Below are 12,363 nucleotides of genomic sequence, written 5' to 3' on the forward strand. Positions count from 1 at the left end.
CCAGTTCACTGTTCAAACAAGCTTTTATACAAGCAATCAACTCAAAGTGCTGAAATTTAAATGACTAAAATTTAAAGAACTAAAACATAAAAATTGAAATTTAAATGACTGAACATAATTCATAAAATAACTGAAAATAAACTAAAATTTTCAAAATGCACAAATTTAAATGTCCTGCTCCTGTGGTTGCTCCTGTGCATGCTCATTAAGATCCAACACCTAAGCAGTTGGTGAATCCTGAGGGATAGACTGCTCTAGCTCAGATGCTGGTGTAGATGGTATGGCATCATCAGGTATGGGTGCTGGAGATGGCTCAGGTTTCTTATCTGTGGAAGTCCTCTCCTCCTGAGCCATGTGTGGATTTGCATCAAAATAAAAAGGCTCAGGAGGGGTGAGCTCATCCTCCCCCTCTGCTGCTACTGTTGGCTGCTCTAGTTCAGGCTCCTGGGCTTCGGAGGCCCCACCCTTTCCAGAAGGAGAAGGCTGGGCTCCTGGTCAGGCCACCTTCGCGTCGAACTCATCCATGCTCATAATGGATGGCAAGCCCAAGCCCTGAAGGCTCTGCATGATGATGGATTGCCCCTTGTGTAGGCTCTAGAGCATGGAGTGCAACATCTGTGGTGTAAATAAAAAATATGAAGGTCCTGTAGATAAGGGAGCTGGAAGTGGTATTTGTATAGATGTTGGAGGAATAGCTAGAGTCTGAATGGGAGGTACTAGAGCTGTGGAAGAAGAATGAGCTGGTGTCTCTGGTGCTGCTGAAGTAGTGGGGACCTCTGATTTGTTACCCCTGGCCTTCCTTGGCCCTCCAAATGACACCGTTGTATCATCGAGATTCCAACAGTTCTTCTTAATATATGCCTAGTTAATGGCAGGGCTCGAGCTCTCCAGGGATATAAAATCTGATTAGAATCCTCTGGCCTTGCATAAAGCTGTGATCAAGGCAGGGAATCCAAGTCTGGATGTATCATGCTATGCAGTAAGAGAGATCTGGTGGGACATGAGGTGCCCCACATTCATATCCATCTTCATCATGATGCCATAAATCAATTTGGCTTTGTCTAAGGTGACATTAGATGTGTGGGATGTAGGAATCAGGTTAGAGAAGGAAAGAACACTCCATGTCTGAGCTAAGGTGGTCATGTTCTTCCTCAATATCTTCGAAGACTACCCATCAGCATTTAGCTCGAATCCCCTCCCTGGGATACAGAGCTTAGCAGCCAACTCCTCAGGATCAAGCCTCAGGAATGCAAACCTGGAATAAGTACACAAATTCTCCCCATCCTCCAAAATTACAGGGGTCTTCAGAAATGTGTTCAGAGTATCTTCATCAAATTTCCCTAAGTGACCTCTCACCCTCACCTGCTTAGGTGATTTATCCTCGGGGTCATAGAGGTTGGCGTAAAATTCCTTCACAATAGCAATATCTATGTTGTTGTCATCAAAATCAGTCAACTTCTCATCCCAATGTATTTTGTTGAGTTCCTCCTTGAACTTGTCAAACTCAGTGTAATAAACTACTACATTCCTCTCTGGTAATAGTTTTCTAGGCACCACAATGTCTGTATATCTCTTCCAGGCTTCTTGAGAAGTGAACCTGGATCTATCATATCTGGCCTAGGTAGGTGTAAAAGGTGCCTTCCTTTTCTTAGATGCCATCTATAAAATATAAGACAAAACACAAGAGATTAGCACAGGTTATTTTCACAAAAACATAAAAATAAAACTGAAATTTTGACTGGGCGCTTAGCACAGCAGGCTGAGCTTAGCGCGCCTTATGAAATTTTACTCAGGCGCTAAGCGCAGCAGATTGGCGCTTAGCCTGAAGACACAAAAAATATTTTTTCTACAGATTAAGCTTAGCCCAAGTCTACAATTTTTTAAATAGAAGAGAGTCTGAGCTTAGCACAGCAGGGCGCGCTTAGCTCAACCTTAATAGAATAACACTCAGGCTTAGCGCACAGGGTGCACTTAGCCTAACCACAAAAACTTAAAAGATAGTGAGGGAGTTAAGCTTAGCGTAGCAGGGCGCTTAGCTCAACAAAAAATAAGGGCTTAGCGCACAGACACACTTAGCCTTATTCAAAGAAAAACTTACAGAAGCAAAGGGGCGCTTAGCCTGACAAGTCAGGTTTAGCGCTAAACAAAAATTCTCAAAATCTTAATGTCTGAACACTAGTCCCACTTAGCGCACAGACACGCTTAGCGGGCTCATCACTTATATTCGCCAGCAGGGATGAACGCGCTTAGCGCGACATGGTCCGCTTAGCGCATTCATCTGGGAATCCAAAATTTTAACAGTTGCGATGAATAGGTTAAGCGTAACAGGCGCACTCAGCACGTTCATCGCAATTTCCATACATAACCACAAGGGTCTTCACCCCTTTCAGCCACATTGCCCCTAATGAGCTTCTAAGCTACCTAAAATCCTACATTGACTAACCCTAAAACTAATAACCTTACCCTAATAGCATACAACTAAGAAAACAAGAAGTCATCTATCCTAAAGTTTGAAGAATAAAAATACAAAGAAACAATGTAGTCACTTACTTGGATTGTTCTTGAAATGAAGCAATGAAGATGCAGACAAGCAGCACACACGTTGCAGAAATACACACTTTCTCAAGGTTCACAAAGGCAGAAGCTGAAGGTATTTGGGGTAACACCCAAGTGCCTCAACCTTTGGTTTTTTTAAAACTGAAATTCGTATGTCGCGCTTAGCGTGCCTACGTGACGTTTGAGTTTAAAACCCAAGCGCTTAGCCTAGCCTTGCGCTAAGCCCAACTTGAAGTTGTAAAGTCCAGTGAGCATCTAGGGCTTAGCGCTTTCTACAACACAAAATTTTCTGCAATATGTGCTTAGCCTGAGATGTAAGGCTTAGCATACCATCAAGCTTCAACTTACAGAGAGTAGTTCAGGCTTAGTGCAACAGGCGCACTAAGCGCACTTCTAAGAATTCAAAATCCATAAGAGATTGGTGCTTAGCGCTTCCTGGCCCACTAAGCCCAGCTTAAAAACATAAGTTACAGAATGGATCTGAGGCTTAGCACAGGATAGCGTGCTTAGCACTGTGATGTGCCATTATTTTCTCCTATTTCTTAAACCTTTTTGCACCATTTTAATTACTGATTAGTCTTAATTGTCAAATTAATTAGGCAGTTTTATTATTTGGGCTTATTCAGCTAATTTGATGTTTTTAATCCAATTTCAGGAATTAATGAAGCATTGAGCTTAATCCGGATTTTGGTCATGGACTTAAAGAGGGCAAATAAAGCAACGCTTACCTTAGTTAATTTCTAATTAGGAGATTGCCATTTTATTTTATGTTGTTCAGTGTTTATTTCGTTTTGGGCCAGAATAATGTAATAGAGCCCAGTGACTTTGAGTGACCCTTATAAATAGCAGCCTTGGGATTCGTGTAAGGGGCTATTCTGTTATTCCATTATTCAGAGCATAGGGTTTTAGGGTTTTACATTTTTAGCTTTGGATTACTGTTCATGTTAAGGCATTTTTCCATTTTTCTGCTTTCAATTGCAATTTTGTTTTTTGTTCCTTCTTCTGCTTTCATTTATGTTTTATGCCTTTAGCTTCATTTACGTTTCTGCTTTTGTTGAGCTTATGGAAGGCTAAATTCCTAGTGTTGTTTCCCTCTGAGGATGAAGCGTAACTCTCTTTGAGGTTCTGTTTTTAATGTTGCTCTCCTATCGGTTTTCCATTCACCAATTAACCCACGTGCGTTTTGTTAATCTGTGCACGCTTCGTGTTTGATTAATTGCCTCTGTGCTTAAATTGCATTTGTGCTTAATGAACAAGGGGTTAATTGGTGTATGTGTTGCTTAATCACATATTGACAGCCTTGAGTTGATTTTCGCTTAGTAAATTAAAATAGGGTTGGATTAAGTGGTTAACTGTTAGGGACGAATTCTTCATAACCTAGGACAAGAGAATGGCTTCTGAATTAGAGGAAACAACACGTTTTCAATACTATTAATTTCGTATTCCAGTTCGCTTGCTCTTTAACTCACAAAACAAACAACCCCCCCCCCCCAATTGTTACTGTTATTATGAAGCATATTATGAACATTTGGTTAGTCATTGCTCGTTGGGAAATGACCTAGGATCACTTCCTAGTTACTACATTCTAATGTTTATTTGATTCGGGTACGGCCTCGATCACGCTGCAACAATGAAATTTTTCCAGAGAAGAAGTGGCACTTAGCGCATCATCCACGCTAAGCCCACTGGTTAAAATTCAATTACAGTGAAGATGTAGGGCTTAGTGCAATGATGTGCGCTTAGCAGAACTATTCAGCCAACCAATCAGGGATCTCTGCGCTTAGCGCGTGAAGACTGAGCGCTTAGAGCAAGGTCTGTGCTTAGCGGATAGACAATTGTGAAAAAATTTTCTAAGTCTTTTTTTGTCTATCTCTTCACACAAGCTTAAAACCCTTTGTTCATTACTAAACAAGCTAAAATTAATCACAATCACAAGTAAGATATCCTAAAGAGATAAGAATGAAAAATAGAAAAGGGAAAGAAAAGCTGGGTTGCCTCCCAGTAAGCGTTCTTTTAACATCACTAGCTTGACACATCGTCCTGTTATCCAGGATCAAACAGAGTTCCTACTTCAAGGACCTTCTTCCCAGGTCTCCTTTCTTCCATCACATGCACTTTTAGACAGCCATTTTGGCTAGGTGGATCTTTATCCTCATGGAACAAATCAAAGCTGATCTTCTGATCTTCTATACCCATTTGCAGTATCTTTTTTCCCATGTCCACAATGCAACTTGTAGTAGACATGAATGGGCGACCAAGAATGAGAGGAATGCCAGCATCCTCTTCTATATCTATGACAACGAAATCAGCTGGAAATATAAGGTGTTTCACCTTCACCAAAACATCTTCAATGACTCCATATGGCCTTGTGATGGAGCGGTCAGCTAATTGGAAGGTCATGTGTGTGGGCATTATCTATATCTCTCCAAGTCATCGGCACATGGAAAGAGGCATTAAATTGATACTGGCTCCAAAGTCTATGAGAGCTTTGCCTACAGCAACCTCACCAATAGAACACGGTATCGTGAAAACTCCAGGATCTTTGTGTTTGGGTGGAAGAATGTGTTGAATAACAGCACTATAGTTACCTTCCACAACAATTTTGTCACTATAGATGTACCGGTTCTTCTTGGTTAGCATATCCTTCAAAAATTTGGCATAGAGGGGCATCTGCTGAAGTGCTTCTCCAAATGGCAAAGTAATTTCCAGTTTCTTGAAGATATCAAGAAATCTAGCCAAATGTCGCTCTTTATCTTTTCGAGAGGGTACCAACAGATAAGGTACCTCCTTGCATTCAATAGGAGTAGCCCCTTTCTTCATTTCTATGTTGGCCTCACTCTTGCCTTTATCAATAACCTTCTATTTTAGTTTTTCATTTTTCAACTTTTTTTCTTTTTCTACTTTTTCTTTTATTTCTTCTTTTTTTTCTTTTTCTTCTTCTTCCTTCTTCTTTATTTTCTCTTGATAGTCTCTCATTGGTGTCTTTCCTTCTTCATCACCCTCTGCTTCCTCAACAATTTCTTCAAGTTCAACTAAATCATCAACCGGTTCCAGCGCCAGTTTATCAGCCAGCTGTTGTTTAGATCCCTCCACCTTCTGATCAGCTCTACTTTCCTCTGCTTGAATTGCCATTTTGCTTCTACTCATCACAACTTTGCACTCTTCTTTAGGATTTTTCTCTGTGTTTGTTGTAAATCTATTTAATGATCTTTTAGCTAACTACTTTGCAAGCTGGCCCACCTGGACTTCCAGATTCTTAATTGCAGACTCAGTGCTCTTTTGGTTAGACATTGAAACCTGCATGAATTGTGCTAGAGTCTCTTCCAGCTTCGTGGTTCGGTCATAGAGACTTGGCATCTACTATTGTGGCCTTGTAGATGAGCCACCCTGGTCTCTATTGAATTGGTTACCAGGGTGATTTTGCCATTGTCTCTGCTGTTGATACTGCTGTTATTCTGAAATCTTGGAAATCCACTTGTATTAAAATTTCCTCTGAGCTGATTCCCCATATAATTGACTTCATGTGCAATTTGATCTCATTGGGGATACAACATCCAGATTCATGAGCTCCACCACAAATTGTACATCCTGCAACCTGCAAAATAGAAGAATGTGAAGTTTTTGCATAATGAAGCTGAGTTGGCAACTTACTGAGTGTTTTTGTTAATGTCTCTAGTTGCTTGGACAACAACTTGTTTTGTGCCAACAGAGCATCTTGTGAGGTTAGCTCCAATAAACTCTTCTTGGTAGGAATGTGGGCTCGGTGTCTCAAAATGGCAATGTCACTAGCAGCCATGCTTTCAATTAAGTCCATTGCTTCGTCGGGGGTCTTCATTTTGATCTTACCCCTAGTTGAAGCATCCAAGAGCTGCTTAGATTGTGGTCTCAACCCATCTATAAATATGTTGAGTTGTATTGGTTCTGAAAAACCGTGAGTGGGAGTCTTCCACAATAAACCTCTGAATCTTTCAAGTGTCTCACTCAACGATTCATCTAAAAACTGGTGGAAGGAAGAGATGGCAGCTTTGCCTTCTGCAGTCTTTGATTCAGGGAAGTACTTCTTTAAGAACTTTTCTACCACTTCATCCCATGACTTCAGACTATTTCTTTTAAAAGAATGAAGCCATCTCTTAGCTTCTCCAGCTAAGGAAAAGGAGAATAGACTCAACCTGATTGCATCCTCAAGCACACCCGCCAACCTAATAGTATTGCATATCTCTATATAGGTGGCCTAGTGAGCACAAGGGTCTTCATTGGGTAGACCATGAAACAGATTATTTTGAATTAGTTGTATCAAAGAAGGAGGATATGTAATTGTTTGAGCTTGAACTTCTGGTTGTGCTATACTGGTGAAAAATTATGGCACAATAGAACTTGAATAATCCTCCAGGGTTACTCTTCTTGGCTCTTCAGCCATGATTGAGTCTTCAACAGGTTCTATATGAGAATGCCCTGCAATAGGAAAACTAGAAGATGCCTTGGAAGATCGAGGTTCTTCTTCTGGAGTTGCTACTGCTTCTAAATCCTGCAAAAAAAAGTTGATTCTCTCTAAATTACGCCTTCTATAAGTGGCGTTAATCTCCAAATCAATAGGAATCAAATCACCTGCAATAGATCTTCTTTGCATACAAGAAAACAAAACAACAATTATCCAGTTCAAAAGAACAATGAATGTATAGTAACTAAAATATGAACAAAAGAATCAATGAACCAAAGAGAAAAATATAAAGCAATGCGGTAAAACTGAACTAAACTCTTCTTGAATCTAGTTCCCCGGCAACGGTGCCATAAATACTTTGTTGGATTTCCCTTGCGATTATATTTTGGTCCACTTTTTCTTTATACAAATATGTTCAAGGGAAATTCGATTTGTCGGAAAGCGCACTCATGGATAAATCCGAGTATCGAACTCATGGAACTAGTCTTAGATAGGGTTGAATTTAGAAATAATGCATTGTTGAAAGAAACATTGATAATAGATGATTTAGAACAAAATTAAACTAAGTTTAAGCTAAAAACAATAAAAATGCAAGTAAGTAAGATTGACAACAGTAGGTAAAGATGTTGGGTCTTTCTAACAAACTAGCTGATGTATATAAAGATGTTTCTCTAATCAATCATGCTTTTGTGTTCTATGTTGTAGCCTAAATTATTAAACCTCGATCCCTAGTTAGACTGAATCAATCCAAGCTTCGTCCTCAAATCCCTCTTGTTGGGCTAGGCTTGATTTAGACAACCCTCATAGGTTTAGACTAACTTAAACTAAGCTTCATCTTTAGATCCCTCTTGTTGGACTAGACTCAGCTTAAATAGCTTACGAAAGTTTAGACTAATTTAACCTAAGCTTCATCCTCAGATCCCTCTTGTTGGACTAGACTCAGCTTAAATAGCTTACGAAAGTTTAGACTAATTTAACCTAAGCTTGGTCCTCAGATCCCTCTTGTTGGACTAGACTTCAACCAAACAACATTATTGTAACAACATATTTAAAACCAAAACTTAATCCGCAGATCCCTCATTTAAGACTAAGTTTCAATCCTGCTTCATTCAAGTTCTAAGGCAACATTACATTTCCCAATGCTAAAGTCACCTAACCAGGCACACAAATGGTTGATCAGACCAAGAGCATACAAAATGTAAGCACTGAAAGAAGCATTGAACACAAGAAACACAATCAATTAGATATTGATGCTTTGCCAGATTCTTCTGTTCTTTAGAAATCCCCAACAAGGGTGTTTAGTCAGCCATTACAGAAAACCCCTAACAATAATGAAATTACAAAACCTAGGTATCTTTGCAAAAGGTGCTCCTCTTGCTGCCTCCAGAGCTCTATTCCCAAAATAGGCACTATGGTGTGCTCTGGAATTCTGTGCAAAAGTGTTATTGAAATTATGTACCCTAATTCTGCACAAGACAGGCTTTAAATAGGCTATGAATTTGCGACGTTACGCTTAGTGCCACCCTTGCACTTAGCGCGAGTAAGTGGATTTGAGCTTAGCGCCAGTCGTGCACTGAGCCTAGCTGAAGACAACTGCTGCACTTAGCGCACTGATCTCGCGCTTAGCGCGCGAGCTTGATATTGATGCTCTGCCAGATTCTTCTGTGGCGCTAAGCGCGCTGAAGTTGCGCTTAGCGGTGGATGCGCACTTAGCCCACTGATGAGCGAAGCTCAATTGTCACTTTTAGCACTTCATGAGTGTGTGCTTTCTTTGGTTATTCTTTTAGTTAGTCATCCTTTGTTATTTTTGTGATAGATAGTTGTTCTTTCTTTTATTCTTGTAAACGTTTTGCACATTAAGCAAAATTTTCTCCCTTTTTTTTGTTTTTGATAGTCATCATGATACTAATAAATTCTTTATTACATGAGATCATATTGGATTTCATATTTCCCCTACTAAACTCTCCCAGTAAAATCCCAAGTAAACTTTTCTATATGCACTATGCTCTTTCACTCTCCCAGTAAAATCCCAACTAAACTCTTCTCATCTCGTATTTCATCCTACGTGCAAGGCCTCACTAAGTAATTAGTCTTTGAAAGAATATAATTTATTTAGTTTTTGAATATGCAAAAATTGTGATAATTACAACTTAATGACAAATTAGTTCTTGAACTTTATAATTTAATATCAAATTGATCCTCATACAATATAATTTAATGTCAAATTGGTCCTATGAAACTTAACGAAAAAAATATAATTATTGCACTTTTTATATATTTAGATACTAAATCAAAATTTTTACTTTTTCAGAGATTAAATTATACTCCTTTTGTCCATAAATACAATACTTTTTTTTTCAATTTTGTTTGTTTTCTTTTATAAGATTTTTTTTCAAGTTTTCTTTTGCGTTAATTATTTTTTGACCAAAGTATCCTAAATTACTTTACAATAAATGTTATGTAGTAAAAAAAATAAATGTATTATCTCTCTTATAAGGATTGAATAAGAAGATCAGTACATATCAATTAATTAGGTTAGGAAGTAATTAAGTGAAAATAGAGAAATGGTTAGTCTCAATAATTTTAAGGATAATTTTGACAAAATAGTATAAATTATTAAAAAAATATTATTAACTAATTTTATTAAAGTGTGTGAATAAGTTAAAGTTTTGACTAGTGAAGGTCCTGAACTATTTCTCTCTTATAAGGATTGGATTGGTTAACTAAGTTTTTAATCCCTAAACCTTTTTTGAAATTTGATTTTTAGTCTTTAAACAAAAGTTTGACTGGTCAAGGTCCCTCAACTTTTTCGAAAATTGATTTTTATTCCTAAACAAAAGTTTGATTGGTTAAGGTCCCCTAACTTTTTTCCATTAAGGTTTTTAGTCCCTAAACTTTTGAAAGAAATCGGATTTTGGTCTTTGAAATTTGGTTAAATAAATAAAAATAATGGGTTCAAACTTAAAAATGGGAATATGTAAAAGTTTAGGGACCTTGGTTGGTCAAACAAAAGTTTAGGTGTTAAGTCTGGCTGCATCCAAGTTACATTGGATCGCACCAAACAATTTAATTTATGAGGTTTTGATGCTAACAAAGTATAAATTCTATGTATTAACTTTTCATGCTTGAGTTACAGGTGCATATATATCTTTGTGGGATACAAGCAAAAAAACATGAACTAAAAAGCTCTGGATGATAGGCAAAGTATCAATCATTTGACGATACTATTGTAGTGTCCAGTCCTCAGAAAGACAAGTGCTTTAGCACTTGGCTCATAGTAGAAAAGCAATGCAACAATTACTCAATCCTCAACTACTGAAAACATTCACATGAAAGTAATGTCCATAAGCTCAATAAGAAACTCATGACATAGCGCACAAAAGGGAAGATTTAAATTGTCTTGTCTTGACATTCTTAATTTCTTTTGTCTTATGTTGTTAACGTTTTTTTTCGATTCATACAATGAAAGTCAACTCTAAGCACTAGGCAACACTGAAAACTATACTTCTTTGAGGATATGATGCAAAAAGTGTTTGTGGTCTCCATTCTCTCTCTACACAATAACGGTCTTGTGTCACGCGTTAAAGCTATTAGACAATGGCTGTGGCGTCCCCAAAATAATGACTGGTTTAATAGTAATTAACAAAAACCATAGTAAATTTTGTTTTTTTTTCTTTTTCTTTTTCATTTCTTTCTCTTTTCACCAAAACAAGGTTTAGAAGGAAAATCCTCACTATAGAGTCCTGAATGGCCAGTTCACAACTCTATTCGGAGTCATTTCTTTCTTACCACTCATAATCTCTAAACTAATTTGTTATTTCAAAAGGAAGAATGTACCAGCCATTACTTTAGGTCGTCACGTGAAAATAAAGAATAAAATACGGTCGATAAACTCTTTCACAAATAAAGTTGCAAATGCTTTCATTTCGAGTAACAAGATTGATCATAAATACATTCATCATTTAAGGCTGTCCAAAATATGGGAGTTTTACAAAATACACAGTGTCATCCAAAGCAAATGTGTCCATAGTGGTGGCTTCAGCCACATGTATACAATCATCAAATTCCTATACATCAGGTCTACCCATACAAAAACAAAAGAGTAAACCTAACAGTCAGTCCTAGATACACCCACCCTCAAAAAGTATATAAAACTAATCCAAAAAGCTGTCCACTAGGATGAAGAGCCTCCGCTGATCGCCATCTCCCCCGGGCCACTATCCTCCGTAGAGTCTGCCTCAGATGCCGACATGACTTCCTCGGGAGAATCCACCTCAAGAAGTGGATCCTCATCACCCTCTAGAGAGTCAAGGGCATCCACAGCAGGCTCAGGAGGTAGCTCCTCCAGATCCTCCTCGGGGTCTTCCTCGGATGACGTTACCTCGATCACTTGGACGGGCTCCACTAGACGATATGGTGTAGGCGTGGGTAGTATCCACTCCACCGTGCGCTGAAGCGTCCGTGCAAGTTCATCTGGATGCACCAAAGAAGTAGCCGTGAATCGAATGGTGCCCCGAAATCGGCACCTCGTGTTGCCTTCGAGGGTCTCCCAAACTCCCTCTAGGCACTCCATCTCCACTCGATCACGGATTAGTTGTGCCGCCATCATGATCTACAAGAAGGAAAAGAAAGGGGTAGACTCTTTCACAAGAATCTAACTATGCCGCCGCACAATACGTTTCATAACCACTACATGCAATTTAAAAGGGGTATGTTAAGGCTTTTCATCTCTGGTAATCGATTACACAGCCTTGGTAATCGATTACCAGAGGCTAAACTTGAATTACACAGCCTCAGGACATGAAATATGCAAAAATGCACTGTGTAATCGATTACAGATACCTGGTAATCGATTACCAGTGACCCATCCCTCTGTGTAATCGATTACACAGGCTGGTAATCGATTACCAGAGGCTCCCTTAGTTTCCTGACTTCGTTTTCAAGCCTGGTAATCGATTACACCCCTTGGTAATCGATTACCAGAGACCATCTTAGCCTCCTGTCTTCATTTTTAAGCCTTGTAATCGATTACCCACCCTTGGTAATCGATTACCAGAGACCACAATCCACATGTCACACAAAATTCACAGCTGGCCAGCCACCACAAGCCTCCTTGCTTTGTGGTCTTTGTTCCTTTTATCTGTTGACTGCCAGGAGCTCGCCTGTTTAGGTACATCACAGGTTCTCACTGACCGACTATGCCCGGGTTGGGTCGGGATTGGTCAAGCTTGGTTTTGGGCAATAGCACCCCACCTGACGTCCCCAAGGTCTCCTGACCCCCGCGACATATCTCCAGGTACCACTCTGTGGTCAACAATAAAAGCAGGAAGTTTCACCCTTCAACACTTCCTCATCTCAAGCTTGTAGGA

This window comes from Glycine max, chromosome 13 (assembly GCF_000004515.6).
Source record: "Glycine max cultivar Williams 82 chromosome 13, Glycine_max_v4.0, whole genome shotgun sequence".
NCBI classification, from domain to species: domain Eukaryota; kingdom Viridiplantae; phylum Streptophyta; class Magnoliopsida; order Fabales; family Fabaceae; genus Glycine; species Glycine max.